This window comes from Triturus cristatus, chromosome 9 (assembly GCF_964204655.1).
Source record: "Triturus cristatus chromosome 9, aTriCri1.1, whole genome shotgun sequence".
In the NCBI taxonomy this organism is placed as follows: Eukaryota; Metazoa; Chordata; class Amphibia; order Caudata; family Salamandridae; genus Triturus; species Triturus cristatus.
In genome coordinates, this window is record NC_140592.1 from 308,986,120 (window position 1) to 309,001,615 (window position 15,496).

The 15,496-nt window shown below is 45.5% G+C and overlaps 1 long non-coding RNA gene across 2 annotated transcripts in view; it reads left to right on the top strand.

Annotated features, from left to right (window-relative positions):
* Window positions 1-15,496, top strand: part of LOC146797805 (uncharacterized) — a 74,047-nt gene that overhangs the window by 36,620 nt on the left and 21,931 nt on the right. For both annotated transcript variants that reach the window (XR_014968537.1, XR_014968538.1), the window contains exon 4: window positions 5,137-5,232. This is a non-coding gene — a long non-coding RNA (uncharacterized LOC146797805). The remainder of the gene's footprint in view (window positions 1-5,136; window positions 5,233-15,496) is intronic.

A 15,496-nucleotide genomic window follows, 5' to 3' on the forward strand; every position in this document is an offset into this window, starting at 1 on the left:
CATCGGCCGTGCCGCAAGCTCGCTCAAACCTCATAGCCTCTAAAGCCAGGCCAGTCACAGACTGTAAAGTTTGACGTAAATTCTTGAACAATATAACTGCACACTGGTCGGACTCAACTAACTATGAGACTCCATGTCAAGTCTCTATGGTATTCCATTCCACAGCATACTCGCATCCAGTTAGCGCCAAAGGTTCCGCCAGCACTGGGTTCAATTGTCACGATTGCCAACACTGCTATTTCTAGGAGCCTTGAGCATAATTCTGAACTACTATCGATCCTGCTCCCACCAGGCACAGGAACCTTCCCATCAAAACATTATCCACCATTTCACGGACGGCTAATGCACATGAGTGCTCTGGGTCAATCTACTGGGAAACAGAGAAGCCACCCCAGTGTGTTTCCCCAAAGGACCTGCCTCGCAGGCCCAAGGTAAATGTCCTCATAGATAACACATTTCTCGGACGCTAAGGGCCCGGCCGGTCCATGAGAGGAGGGAGCAAAAGTTATGAAAAACAATCATGTTATCACGAGGGCGCATGGTCTGCGGGAAGTAATTAGTCACCTTCGATGAACAATAAACAGCCATTATCATCGGAGCTTCCAGTAACATGGGGGTTCGTAACCTGAAATGGGATCTGCGCCTCAGAATAGGCAGTGATGTCATGCCGGAAAGGGGTGCTTTATACAGGCACATAGTGATCGGTGGACGGGCAGAGGCATTCATGGTCGGACAAGCTGCACCCTCTGAGGCCAGCCACCGCCACCTCGCTCCGCCCTGGGCTGCTCACAAATCCGCTGCAGACAACCTCAGACAGTGCCATGATCAGGGTGGGATTGCATGCAAACGACTGGACCAGGACTGGACGGACACTCAGGAGACTCACCTGCGGGCGCCGGGTAACAGACACGGGGGCAGGCTAGAAATAATTAAATTATGGGGTGCCTCCAGCCTCTCTTTCTCAGTCGTCTCTGGCCTCCTCTGAGAAGCCTGCCTCCTCGACCTCGCCTCGCAGTCACGCGCACTTTTTATTGTGCGACCCCCAATGCGCATGATCACCAGGTCCACTCCAGACCCCACCCTAAGGGTGCACTGTAACGCGGCGGCAGAGAGTAGACATCACTGCGCGCTTCACGCAGCATGGTGCAGCCACCCAGGTGGATTTTTTATAAATAATAGCCTAAATGAAATAAAATTGGGTCACTCACGGACACGGACGGTGCATGCAGCACCACCAGCAGCTGCATTTTATGCAGATAGTTGTGCTTGTTGTTTGCTCAGTCACGCATCAGGGTCCAAATCGGCCCCAGCAACAAAACCTGCCCCCTGTCACAAAACCGGCCCCCACCCCATCCAGCCTACCGGGGGATTGCCCGGTGCCCGGAATTACCAGTCCGGCCCTGTCCACCAGCCCAAGACACCACACACCCGCATACTTTCATTTGCTAGGAGTGCCATCTAAGAATAATTCATCTGATGTCATCAGTGTGGCCTCTTCGAATTCCTTCAACTTCTGCGTCTTCACCTTCCAGTTCTGAGCCTGGTTCTTTTGCTTGGTCAATGACCCAGCCTTCTAATGCGATAGTTCCTCTGCCGACTTGGATTATTCTTCTCTAGGCTGCTTCAAGGATGTGTTGGGATCTGTGAGTGGTTCTTGTCATCTGTGTAGCTTTTACTTGTACAAGGCCTCTATGGTGCAGGTCATGGTGATACCTTGTGCTCTGCAGCCCAGGTCTCTGTCCATGGCCCTGTTTCTACTGGGTTTATGAAAAACCCTGTCTATTTTTATCAGTGATTTGTAGCTTTGCAGGAAAAAGGAGCATGTATTTCAGGCCAAGCATTCTGAGTGTCCGCTTAACCTTGAGGAATGGATTTCTTAGTTGTTGAACCAATATGGTGTAACCTGGGAAGAACAGCACTTTAGTGTACTCCACTGCTTATGTACTGTTTCACTGCGTTATGTGCAGTATGTTATCAGCATTCATCCATCAGTCGAGGTGATGATATGAATCTTGGTGATCATGGTGGTTCTTTCTATCATGAAAAATGTAGACAGTTCTTAGGCTGCCAGCTGTTTGACAATCCATTCTGCTAGAAGGAGTTCCATGTTGTGCTCTTCTTATTTTTCCAGGGAGATTCACTATCCTTGTGTTATGCCTTCTTGAATGTCCCGTGGAGTATTCTGCACTGTACTCTGAGTTTTATTTTGGCCTCTAGTTCAGATTCTTGTTTCTGGAGTTCTATATTTGTAGGGCAGGTGATGGCTATTGTTGACTTCACTATAATAAATCTGTCAGAGATCTTGCGCTCATCCACTCTGAGAAGATTCAAGTCAATTGACACTCTATTTATCTTGGCTTCCAAGGCCTCTCTAGACTCCACTATGACTGCCAGTGGCTAGTTCATCCACATTACTTCCTCACTCCATGTTTACTGGGATTATTGGGTCTGCCCTGCTTGGACCACCGCTTGGTGTTCTTTGGTTTACACATTTTATTATTGCTTAACCCTCTTGTGCAGTGTGATTGACTCAGAGTTGTACGGTTTCCTACTGGCCAGTGTGACATTTAACTAGCCCCAACACTGTACCTCCAACCCTGGCCACCTCCGAGCCACCTTGAACATGTCCCTGAGTTCCTTCAGCTTTATTCAGATGTTATATTGCTGTTTTTAGCAAGCATGCAACTTCACAACACCTGTGTCAATTTTGGAGAGCAACTCTCATAATATGTATTATGTTATTCTGGTCCACTACGGTGTAGGCATGGCTCCATGGACTATCGTTTTCTAGATCCATTATATTAAGTGGGTGGTGCAACCTGCTTTGCCCAGTTTCTGAGATATTTTGATTCAGGGACCATGTAGAGCAATTTCTTGCTTTATGGCTGACCTGTTGGCTCTAGTTCTTTGCCCTTCTTGCTCCCATGCCTTTAAATGGCGCCTTTGCACCTACTTCATTGCATTGCAATCTCTCCACTAGCATAGCACAAACTATTCCTATTTCAATGGCCACTTGCAGATGGCCAGTTTGCATTGCCTTTGTTGTGTGATGCTGCCCATATTTTATCATACATTTCAGTCTGCTGTACTCTTGTTCCCCTTCTGGGGCCCAGAGGAGTGCTTTCTTCATCAGCTTCTCATTACTTGTATTATGTAACCCGCGCTACCGCCTCTGTTGTAGTAATAGCCCTGTCACTGACTCCACTCCAGCTGCGGACATAAGTCAGCTCAGTCTGAATTTCCACATCCTAAATTCCACTCATCCTGGATGCCAGAGTGCTGTCATGTCAGGTCTGCTGCACCAGGCGACTCACCCGATGTGTCACATAGTGGTCTTGGTTTTCCACATGCTTCTCACGACTGATACGGGATTGTAAAGCAGCTGCATTGTCATGGACGAGTGTGTGTTGCTCTTCGTGGGGCAGCCTGTGCTGTTCCTCAGAACCACTCCACTGCCCTGATCTCTCTGCTGTCCAGCAACTCAGGATGTGAACCACTCCATTAATTCAGCTCTGCCACTCTCCTGTGGACCACATTCTCTCCTGGCGTTATCCAAGATGGTGGCTCCACCTGGCCCGCAGTTCCAAACTCTGTGGTCCGATGACTCCGGACACAGACTGCTTTCTCACATCAACTCTTCCACCACCCCGTGGGCGACACTCTCTTCCAGCACCATCCAAGATGGTGCCTCTGCTCGGTTGCGCTCATGTCTGGAACATTTTTACCTCAAGCCCTCTGTGGGATAGCTCAGTCAAATCAGTGGTGCCTGGGCGTTATCTCGAATGCGTTGCTGCCAAACAATGGTTCTGTGCAGCCAGTAGGTTAGGATGCAGCCGGATTACTTGGTGACTGCTCGAGCCTCAGCGATGCACGTCTAGTCGGCCATGGTGTCTTGGTCACACACCCCCATGGCAGCTCTTCAGATACTACCACTTCCAGTAGAGAGCTTAGTACTAAAAGTACCTCTGCTGTCACTGTTTCCCTTATTATGCTTTCACCATTTCAGCTGATACATTTAAGGTCTTAAAATAGCATTATTGTTAATGCTGCAACTCTGGAACTGTTACTAGCAGTGCTACTGCTGTTACTTTTAATGCTGCTGTTACTCCAAGTACTACTACATGTCCTACTCGTACTGTTAATGTTGCTAGTGCTACTACTACAAATACTAGTGATGACACTCTCACTACTCTTAAAGCTAAAGTCTCAATAAAACACTTTAATTAATAATGAGGATCTTGATTTAAAGTCTGGTTCAGATTCAGATTCCAGAGGGAGCTCAATCCTGCGGTGAATCGTGCGGTGGAATTTCCTGCACCATACAGGAAAGATATTAGACAAGTGGATTATCCACTGGACTTTGCATTTCCCCACAAATTGTGAGATTTTCCATTACAACTAACTTTAAATCGTGCCCTAGGTTTTCTGCAGTTTTTGGTGACTTTTTAAATGTATTCTCTTTACGTTAATCCTCTGTATACTTCTTTGGGTTTAGGGTCAAGTCCTCTGGTAAATGATTCTAACAGAGGCAAAAGTGGGCAAGATTACCTTATGTATAACTTTCTGTAACTGGAGGGCAGGTAGGTATTTGAGCTTTTTGATGGGAAGAAGAGAGCTGCAAATTTTTATTGTTCTTCATTGCTTCTATAATCTTTCCCTCCTCGACGAATGCCTCTTGCTGCTTTGGTGGCCAGGGGAGGCTCAGAAATAGGTGGAATACTTAAGCAAAACCCAAAACAGAGACTGAACACGAGAAAGATGAAAATGTGATTTCGATGGGTACATCTGACGAAATGCAAAACTATAACAATAAGTAAAAATTTGTTTTTATTAAAACAATAAAATGGTACAATTAGAGCACCACTTTAGGCTTATCTGCTTAATCATTGTTTAATTAATGCTGGAGTCTAGGATTAGTCATTCAGAATTCACTTTGTGTGTGTTTGAGGCAGTTTCATTGATGCAGACTTACAAATTGTGTAATGCTTAGCTGCTATGATGTTTCAAACACATCCATGACTGGCTGAAGTCCAATAAACACACACCTCGTATCTACTAAAAATTGGAATGGTGAAAATGTAACAACCTGAAAATGTCTGCAGATTACATTTTTCAATATGTACTTCTTATCCACAGGTGGTGCACCAAGTGGCAAACTATTGACCTCTATAGTGAAGGGTATTCAAAGAAGTATCTGGATGAAAAGCAACCAGAAATCCTCATCTCTGATTGGTAAGGCATAATGCACACACCACACTTCTTCGCAATGCATCAGCCAATTATGTTGTTATGGCTGCAAAAAGACTCAAGTAATCCAGTGACACCGTGTCCCAGAGATCTCCTATCTCTGCTCACAGGTTATTTTTTGCTTGTGGTCGACTCTCAGTAACCAATCAGCATTTTGCTCATTGGTCTGCTATCCCTTTCCCCAAAACATTGTATCATAACAGATGTAGGGGCTTATTCAAAGGTAGCCGACCAGCCCCAACATGGTCAGCAGAGATCTTGGCCTCCTGCCCTGGCAAAGAACTGCACGCCTTATCTAGAGAGACCTGTTTGGCAAGGATTTCTGTAATGGCAGCTCATCTGGCAATGCAGGGAATGTACTTTCTTCACTGAAGAATGCTGAGTGTCAGTCAATAAAAAAGGCCTATATTTAGTATTTCACAACCATAAAGCACACAATAAATAATTTTAAAACAGTCAAATTTAAAAGAATGATATTTCCAAAAGTGTAATTAATTGTTAACATTTTCAAACTTTTTATAAAGTTTTCAGTCCTGTATCGACCTCGTTTATTAATTTCATGCCCGCTTTTAGGAGAAGGTAGTCGATCAATGTGAAGAACTTTACCCCGCAGCAATTTAAAATGTTTGATGAGCCCCCCCATCCAGCGTGTTACAGCCTGCCTGCAGGTGCAGATGTTTAATTCATTTAAGATCAGTTTTAAGAACTTCCTTCTTTCGTCTTTTACTGTGGGGCAGACGCACATCAGATGGCATATCGATTCTATGTGGTATCCACATAAGCGACAGTTTTCGTCTTGATGTTTGCCTTTCCAGGTTGGTAACAAGTCCTTTGAGTTATGATCTCCTAGTCCGTACAGCATAAACTTCTTTTTTAATGTAAGTCGAAAATTTGCTGCTAAATAAGCTTGTGGTTTGGGCTTTGTATATGAATTTATTACTGACCTGGCATGTCGACGTTTAATCAATCTTGTTTTGTCTTCCAAAAAAGACAGTTTCCTTGCAGTGGCATTACACACTCTAGTGAATGCTGTTCTTTCCATCTTACTGTCCCAAACCTCTTGAATGCCTAATGCTTTCAGGGCTGCACTCAGGTATTCACCACATGTAATGTAATGTAATGTAATGTAAAAAGAATTTATAAAGCGCAGCTAACACCAGACGGTTTCTTGGCGCTGGGGGCAGAGAGAAAGAGAACAAAACAGTCCAGGGGGCTAGGAGATTCTAATTGTAAGCTATACGGAACAAATAGGTTTTCAGGAGAGACCTAACATGGGTTAAAGGGGAAGCCAGTCTCAGACTTAATGGAAGGGCGTTCCAGAAGGAAGGGGCAAGAATTGAGAACCTTAGTCCTCCATGTTTTTTACGTTTGAAGATAGGGATTTGAAGTAGGGCCAGGTAAGAAGAACGAAGGTTACGGGAAGGGACATATGGGTGCAGAAGTGAAGAGATAAACAGGGGTCCTGTACCAACAAGGGACTTAAAAATAATACAGCCCAGTTTAAATTTGCACCGCTCAGTGATGGGGAGCCAGTGGAGAGATTTCAGAAGAGGGCGTACGTGCTGGTGTTTGGGTTGGTGGTAAATGAGCCGTGCTGCCTGGTTCTGGACCAGTTGGAGCCTCTTTAGTTGGTATACAGGTAGACCAACATAGAGAGAGTTGGCATAATCTAACCTGGAGATAACAAGTGCCAGTAATACCAGGGTAAGGGCCTCGGTGGTCAGGAAGCGGGCAATCTTACGGATTTTTCTCAGTTGAAAGAAGCCAGAGGACACCACCGCACTGATCTGTGATTTCATTGAGAGATCATTGCTGATGATGATCCCGAGGCTCTTCACTGAGCTGACGGGGTTAGGGGCGGTGCCCAACCTGGAGGGCCAAAAGGTGGAATTCCAAGGGTTGACTATGCCCCCGACAAGCAGAAGTTCAGTCTTGTCGGGGTTAAGCTTCAGATGGTTCACCCCCATCCAGTCGCTGATATGACAAAGAGTGGATTGGAAATTGTCGATGGACTGGGCCGTGGAATTAATGTTGAAAACCAGCTGGATGTCATCCGCATAATTAAACGCGGTGACACCACTGCCTTGTAACGAGCGGATAAGGGGGGTGAGATATAAATTAAAAAGGAGAGGGGATAAGGAAGATCCCTGCGGGACACCACAGGTTAGCTTAACCTCATCCGCAGAGAACTGAGAGAGCCGGACCGCCTGATGGCGGTTGCTCAGGAAGGAGCGGATCCAGGCCAACGCAGGGCCCTGGATGCCGGCCTCCCCAACACGGCCGACCAGAATATCATGGTCGACCGTGTCGAAGGCGGCCGACAAATCCAGGAGCACCAGGACCTGACTGATGTTAGAGTCCGCCCCTCTCCGTAGTTCCTCCATCACTGAAAGTATGACAGATTCTGTGGAGTGGTTGGGTCTAAATCCAGCCTGTTGATGGTCGAGGAACTGAGAGTCCTCGATGAAAGTACTCAAAGTGTTGGTCACATGGGCCTCAAGGACCTTGCTGAGGTAGGGGAGGAGGGAAATGGGTCGAAAGTTGCTCATAATTGCAGGGTCTGCCGTGGGTTTTTTAAGGATAGGCGTGACCTCAGCTCGTTTAAATGATCCGGGAACAGTGCCAGAGGAAAGAGAGTTATTCAGCAATGCCAAAGGGGGAGAAGGGCAAGCTGTAAAGGCCTCACAAAGGACTGAGGGGGGACAGCAGTCAGTAGGGGATCCTGACGGAACCTTCTTGAGAAGGGCTAAGAATTCTGTCTCAGAAATTAGATGGATCTGGGTCAGCTGCCTGGGATTGAGAAAAGGCAAAGAGGGCTCAGACCCATGATGGTAAGAAAGGGCTGAAGATAGAATGCTGTTCTTAATCTTAACTATCTTTTCGACAAAGAAAAGGTTTAGAGAGTCACAGAGTGCCCGAGATAGGAGGGGTTTAGGGGTGATCCTGTCTGGTTTTGACAGCTCCTCGACATTAGAAAAGATGTCCTTGGTTTTAGTGGCGGGGCTGGCAATCTTATTTGAGAAATACGTGGATTTAGTTTGCAGGACTGCTAGTTTATAATCTTTGAGCAGGGTGGCGAAATGTAGTTTCTTGTCAGGGGCATAGCCTCGTCGCCACTGGCGCTCAGCCTGCCTAAGGCCCAACTTCAGGGCTTTAAGGTCGTCCGTAAACCATTTTTGGGCATCATGAGGGCGTCTAAGTTTTAATTGTCTATGAGGGGCCACGATGTCGCTAGCTGACTCTAGCCAGTGTGTAAGGGCAGAGGCTTGGGTGTCAATAGATCCCAGACTGGAAGGGATGGAGGTTTTAAGTAAAGTGGCAAAGTCGTTGAGATTAGCCCTGTTCCAATTCCGGGCTAAGAGGTTTCCCTCCTTGAGTCTACTAGGACTGGGACTGACTATAATAGAGAAGGAAATTATAAAATGATCTGACCAGAGGCAGGGGAAAATGAGGGGGATAGAGATGTCCAGGTTAGATGTCCAAACCTGATCCAAAATATGGCCCTTGATGTGAGTAGCTGTCTTTATGTGTGAAATACAATTAATGCTGGACAGGAGCTCAGTAAATGATATGGAGCAGGTGTTCTCCTTAGCATGAGAGGGCCAGTAGTTAAAATCGCCCAGAACCAAGATTCTGGAATTATTAATGATGAGTTGGGATAGCATATCGCCGAACAGCAGAGGGAAATTCTGCATAGGTTGGGGGGGGCGGTAGACTAACACACAGATGAGTGGGGTGGTAGGGGATTCCAGTCTAGCCGTAAGGAACTCAACTGAGGGAATACCGATTAAGGTCAAAGCGGAGAATCAAATGGGATTTTTAATAATTGCTGCTACCCCACCTCCCGGCCTTCCAGAAGCTCTATTTACATGGAGGATGTAGTAACCAGTAGGGATTGCAGCAAGTAAATCAAGAGCAGAGTCATCGTTCAACCAAGTCTCAGTGAGCAAGAGTATATCCGGCTGCTCAGAGTCTAGCAGTGCAAAGATTTCCAGCTGATGCTTTACCAGTGATCGTGAGTTAAGGTAGATCACGGTCAGCTGATTGGGTGAAGTCTGATTATTGGATAGGAAAGGAGTGTTAGGAGTATTAGAAGTGTTAGGGAGAGAAGTTAGGAGTGAACCTGTTATCTCAGGAAAAATGTCTCTGGTGCAAAGAAGTCCCAGTGACTCACAGTTTGACAGAATAAGAGGGGGGGGGGCCCTATATGAAGGAAGTCGGACCAAATCTATGGAGGAGTATTTCCTCAGAGCAGCAGGGGGACGTGCCCCGTGCCCCGGCCGGCCGCAGACGGGCGCAGTCGGGCTTGCCTTAGGAGCGCCTTCGGTGCGCAGACGGCGCGCCCGCAGCGCTCGCCCGCTGCGCGTCCGGCCGAGGCACATCCTTTATGGCAATGAGGGGGGGTGTGGCATCGCAGTGGTGGGCGTGGCCTCGCTTCAGGCTATGGCGGCGAAGGCAAGGTTTTTCCCGCGACAGCGTTGATCAGCTGTGCGGTGGAATCTAGAGCGAGTATTCCAGAGAGGGAGAGTGCCCAAGGAAAATATAGCAGTAAGTGATGCCACACACAAAGTAAAAGACAATATAGTTTTAAAAAGCGCTAAGCTATCTCCCGGCTTCCGCCTCAGGAGCAATTTGTTTCAATCTCAATGCTGAGTGGTCCACTATATTTTTTCGGCCCGCTCGACATTCTTTTTTGCTTTTCAGCCACACTCCCCCCCAAAGCGGGCTCTGTTGCCTGTAAAACGAATGAAAAATGTCACTGACATGCATAGGTTTTCAAGTTGCATGTCAGGGACATTTTAACAAAATATCTTTAAACGGTCTGCCATCCCTTGCATGGTGGTCCTGCAAAACAAAAACCAATGATGCTAGTCCCACCCTTATCAGGATGACCCTATTGTCAGTGTGACCTGCTGGCTTGGCGGTGGATGGGCCGCCTAGTCAAGAGTTTCCACTGGCAATCCAGCCAAGGCTGTGTCACAGGAGGACCTGTGGTTCGCCCTTCTTAAAATGAGGCAGGGGAGCCATCAGTTTAGAGGGTAGTCACACCATAAATTCATGGCTGTGTTCCCATCCAATTTAACCCAAAATGAGCCTCACAGTCTTGAGGTGTACTTTGGATCCAGGCCACACCTAATCACAGTGTGTGTCCTGTAAACTACATACTGCCACATCATGCTTTGCTAATCACTCTGTCCTACACTCCAGGGATGACTCTTACCTTTGTGTACAGTGGCAGAGGACAACTCGTAGAGACTGTCAAGACCACAGGGATATGTAAACCAGTATATTCTTTGCATGCAGCTTCTCAAGAGGTGTAGGAAGTCTGTTCTTTTGCCATCTATTGCGCTTTAACCAGAAATTAGTGGTATGGTGATGTTTAGGGCAGTGTGATGCCTTTTGATGTGCTCCAGTGGGAATTGAATAATTTCTTTGCATCCCACTTTGGCCTTGAGACACTGTCCTTAATTCTATTGTTTTTGACCCCTGCTGTAGTAAAGAGATTGCATATCAACTAACCTTTTGACTCTTATTCACTTTCAGTTCCAAGTTCAACAGTGCTATGACCCTGAAAAGTGTTTTTCAATATTGCTAGATTGGCAATTACTTGGCCTGGGTGGTGAACTCTGCTCCGTTTACAGAGTTTCCCACACGCCGTGCTCCGCCGAGTATGCAGAGTTCCAAAAAACTCCACTCCTGCTCTCGCTTGCCAACTTTAGGTTGGCGAGCCAGGAAAATCCAACACTAGATCACCTCCCAGCGAGGTTTCTCATCGCAGGTGGTCGCGGATGGCCACAACTGCTTGTGTTGTAAAATCATCAGTTCGCGTTGAGGAAGTTGCCGCTTGAGTAGAAAATGTACTTGAGCCGCAGAAAGAAGCAGCACCCTCTTGTGCTGCACATGGTGCAGTTCGCACTGATATTCCAGTGCGGGATAAACACCTGGAGCTAAAAATAAGTGTGAACTGCATGACCTAATACACTCTGCCACTTGCAGAACTCCGCCTAGGCCTAGCAATTACTAAATGATTGATCTGGCCCCAAAAAGTGATCCCATCACATTTTATGCTACCCCTCTGCAGCCTCTTCTTGCAGTTTGGAAACTGTTTGCTAATATTGCATACTTCTTGTTTAGTTCTTCATGTGACTCAGCAATAACATTGAGGAACACTTGCAGAAGTGTTCCCTATGTTTAGTCTTCTTTAACTCAATAATTGTACTTCATACAACATCTCATCTGCTGAGTTATTTAATGCCTGTTTCTATCCTTTTGTAGATGGGGTGGTTGAACATTGAAATTCTGAGTGGGGATTGAGAACTCTTAAACTTTTGATTCCTTTCGTTTCTTTAGCTTTGTCAAAATGATATACAGTTACCTCAAGAGGCAAGGCAGTACATTAGAGATTGCAACGTAAGATATTGTCACTGTAGCAAAATTAAAGAATTCTAATTCAGTATACTACATTTTCATAATCGATAATTCCAAAGTGTGTAAACTCCTCCCCAGAGTGTATCTAAAGTTTTTTTTGTCAGAGACTTCCTAGAGCACGTCATAATATTTTGCTATACACTATGACTGCTTCTTCTACAGTACTTGTCCCAGCTTTCGACTAGATCGACTATTTGACTCACTGTGAACTAATTGCACGTGATGTGGGACAGCTCTGGTGGAGTTTGGACTTCCAGGATTTAGGAATACCTCCCATAGAGTTAACTCAGAGGAAAGTGTGTTTCCGCACCAATTTCCACATTTTATTTCTCATTACTTGTTTTCAGATGTAGATTTCACCCTCTTTTAACAGGTGAAATGTCCCGGTGAAAATAAACCGAAGTTGAACTTTTCCAGCAACACTTGCAAATCAGTTACAGGCCAAATTGGAAATTTGTGGTCCCTCTGAGTGCCCAACATTTCTGCTGGAACATAATATGCTTATTGCCCTATAATTAAATTGTGCACAAAGGACATAGGTCATACCAGTATGTACAGAACTAAAAGGCACCACCCTTTTTGAACGATGAAACATAAACTGACGGTTGATTAGAAACAGATTTGTGTGTATCTTTTTATAATCAAGTAGCATTTAACACATCTTCCAACAAAATTTTATTTGACTGTGGTGTGATTTAGAAATATTTCTGAGATACAGAAAAAGTGTTATTGATCATGCTAAAGAGTTTAAAACATGACTATTAGTGTCCTGAAAGCAAGGGCGTTAAATATATCAGTAACTGCACCGTTCTTGAAGATAAAAGGCCGATGGCATACTTTAGTCTTTTTTTGTGAGGTTTAAAAAAATGAACCTCAATCAACTAATTAAATTGACCGTCTTACTTAAAAGACTGCAGCCAGAAGCACTTTCATATACAACAAAGAGATGTTAGGACAACTGAACTGAATCATTTTCATTATGAGAATCTGTGAAAAAAGTAAGTATTCATTCAATATATTCCTGCAAGCACGATTTACTAGAGACAAAATTGAAAGGGCTTCTTATCCTGTCATAGATTTAGGGATATTTTGAAATCTGTTACTAAGAATTTACAAGGTTAATTTAAGTTAAGAACGAAGGGGCATATTATCAAGCACGGCGTTAAAATTATCGCTGCTTTAGCGGCAGAAAACTGCCGCTAAAGCGGCGATAATGGGCTTGATAATATACCGTAGAGAATTCCCATAGAAGCCCATGTTGACACCAGAACATGGGCTTCTATGGGAATTCCCTAGAGCATATTGTCAAGCCCATTATCGCCGCTTTAGCGGCAGTTTTCTGCCGCTAAAGCGGCGATAATTTAAACGCCGTTTCTTGATAATATGCCCGAGTGTTTCATCAGGCATGATGAGAGTTCCTATTTCGTGGGTGAGACACCTCAGGTAGCACACATGAACCAGCCCCTTGCCCTGTTTAACAGTGACCATGCTTTCTGGCTCAACTTGAACAGTTGAAGGACAAAGTGAGAAGGAGAGCAATAATAATCGGACATTAAGAGTTTATCTGCTTATCTAGGGATGAGATGGCAAGATCATCTTGAAGATCGCAACTCTAGAGTACACTCTAATACTACGTTTTACAGAAGGACACCTGTAGGAAATTTGGTTTATAGTTGAGGGGGCGAAGAACCTTTTAAAGCAAGAATCACAAAAGTCAGGTTGAAAACAAGTCACTAAATTAATCTGTGCCTAATCCTCTGGAAGCTTGGCACAAAAGTAGTCAGCCTTAATTTAGAGGCAATGTATAAAGTATTTATGCAGCACACAAACAGGAATAAAGTGAAAACACAACAGAAGAAAAATCCTACACCAATTTAGGAAAATAAAGCACATTTTAATAAATAAATTGATACCACAACAACAAAAATAAGTTTAAAAATGTTAGGTAAGAATAGCACCTAAAAGTACAAAGCACCACTAGAGGTCATCTGGTTGTGCTAGACCCGGGTAAGTCACCAGTTCAGGCAAACCACAAAAGAGCACGGGCTGTGTACATGGACCAGGTTAGTCCTGCTGTAAAAGTTACTGTCACAAAGTCCAATTCAAATAGTCCAGTTCATGGTGGAGAAGGCTACATGGGAGCAGGGAGAGTGTCATGGATGGTCCTCCCTGTAGCACGAAGAGCAGGCTGGGAGTCGTGGACTGTCGTCACTATAGCACAAAGGTTTGGTTGGATTTTACTGGTGGTCATTGCTGGATCTTCATGTTGGCGTCACCACCATGGGTTGGTAATGCTTTAGTATGAAGTGCAGATCTCATGTTGCTTGCGGTCATTGTAGTGTGGAGAATCGGGTTCACCGGAGCTTCGTGTTGGCAGTCATCGTAGAGTCTTGGCTTGAACAGGCCCGTTCATGGAAGCAAAGAGCCCAAAGCATCAGAATTTTGTCTTTCTTAGCAGAGGAGTGCCGTCTGATGCCAGCCAAGGGCCCAGGTTCTGGGGAAGCACTACTCTGGTATCAGGGACCCTCTCTAGAAGAGGCAGGCAGGTCAAGTTTCAGCAGGTCAGCTGGGCAGTTTCAGGGACCATTGGCACTTACTGTGTCCCTGTAGCTCTGGACTAGAAGTCAGTCAGCAGCCCTTGGAGTCACTCTGGTTGTCCTGTGTTCAAGGAACAGGTCAAAGCTTCCCTCTGCAGGCAGCAGGGCAGGTATTCAAGCAGCATGGCTGTCCTTCTGAGTCTTCCACAGGTCCAGAAGTGATCTGATGCGTGGTTCAAGAGGTCCAATATTTATACCTCTGTGCCAGCCTTTGAAGTGGGGACACCTTGTACTACCCACACATTTGGTTCTGGAAAGTTCCTACCTTCCGCTGCCAAGGCTCTAAGCAGTCTGTACTGACAAAAGACTGGTGTCAACTTTCTTTGTGTGTGCTGGAGACAGCCCTTTGAAATGTAAGTAGGGCGGGGAACAGTCTTGCACCAACCATCCTAGCAGGATGGCCCATCCTGCCAACACCTAGCCCCCTTATGTTTCACTGTCTGGGAGGAATACATAAAGGTCAACTACCCACAGTTATGAGACCCAGTAGACAGGCAGCAGGTATCAAATGGTCAGGACAAGAAAAGGCCAACTTTCTAAAAGTGGCATTTTCAGAATTGTGACTTGAATTCTGACTTTACTATTAAAAAGGGTTTTAAAGTAGAATTACTTTGAGAGTAAACATAATTTTCCTATCTGCTCCCAAGCATACGTTACAACTTATTAGGTGTAATAAGGTAATCCAATGTTATCCTAATGGAGAGATAGGCCTTGCAATAGTGAAGAACCACTTTAGGTGTTTCTCACTACCATGGCATGTAAAATGTAAACATAGATGTGCTCGTTAGGTCTCGCCTAGCAGCGTGCATGCGCTGCTTAGGCAAAAAGACCTTTTGCAATCGATTCTGTTTTTCAGTCAAAAACATGCATGCATTGCATTGCTTTGAGTGCAACGCGTGCACGTTTGGCAATTTGCTTGCGGGAGCGAGCTTTAACATATGGTTCCTGCTCGCTCCCACAAGGGAAACAGCCGCAGGCCCTCTCCTCTCTCCCCTCCCTCTGCTGCCTCTTTCAGCGCGAGGCACGCGCTGGTTCTTTTTGGGATCCATTTCACAGGGAAGCAACTAAATGAAAGAAGGAAAGAGATGTTGTGAACCGTTTCTTCGAATCACGGTTTTTAGTAAGTGAGGAGCGAGGGGCGCGCTGGTTGTTCCTTTGTGGTTGCTAGGATGAAGCACAGTAGGGCATCCATCGGCGTGAATCAGTCCACCGTGTTTCTTTAA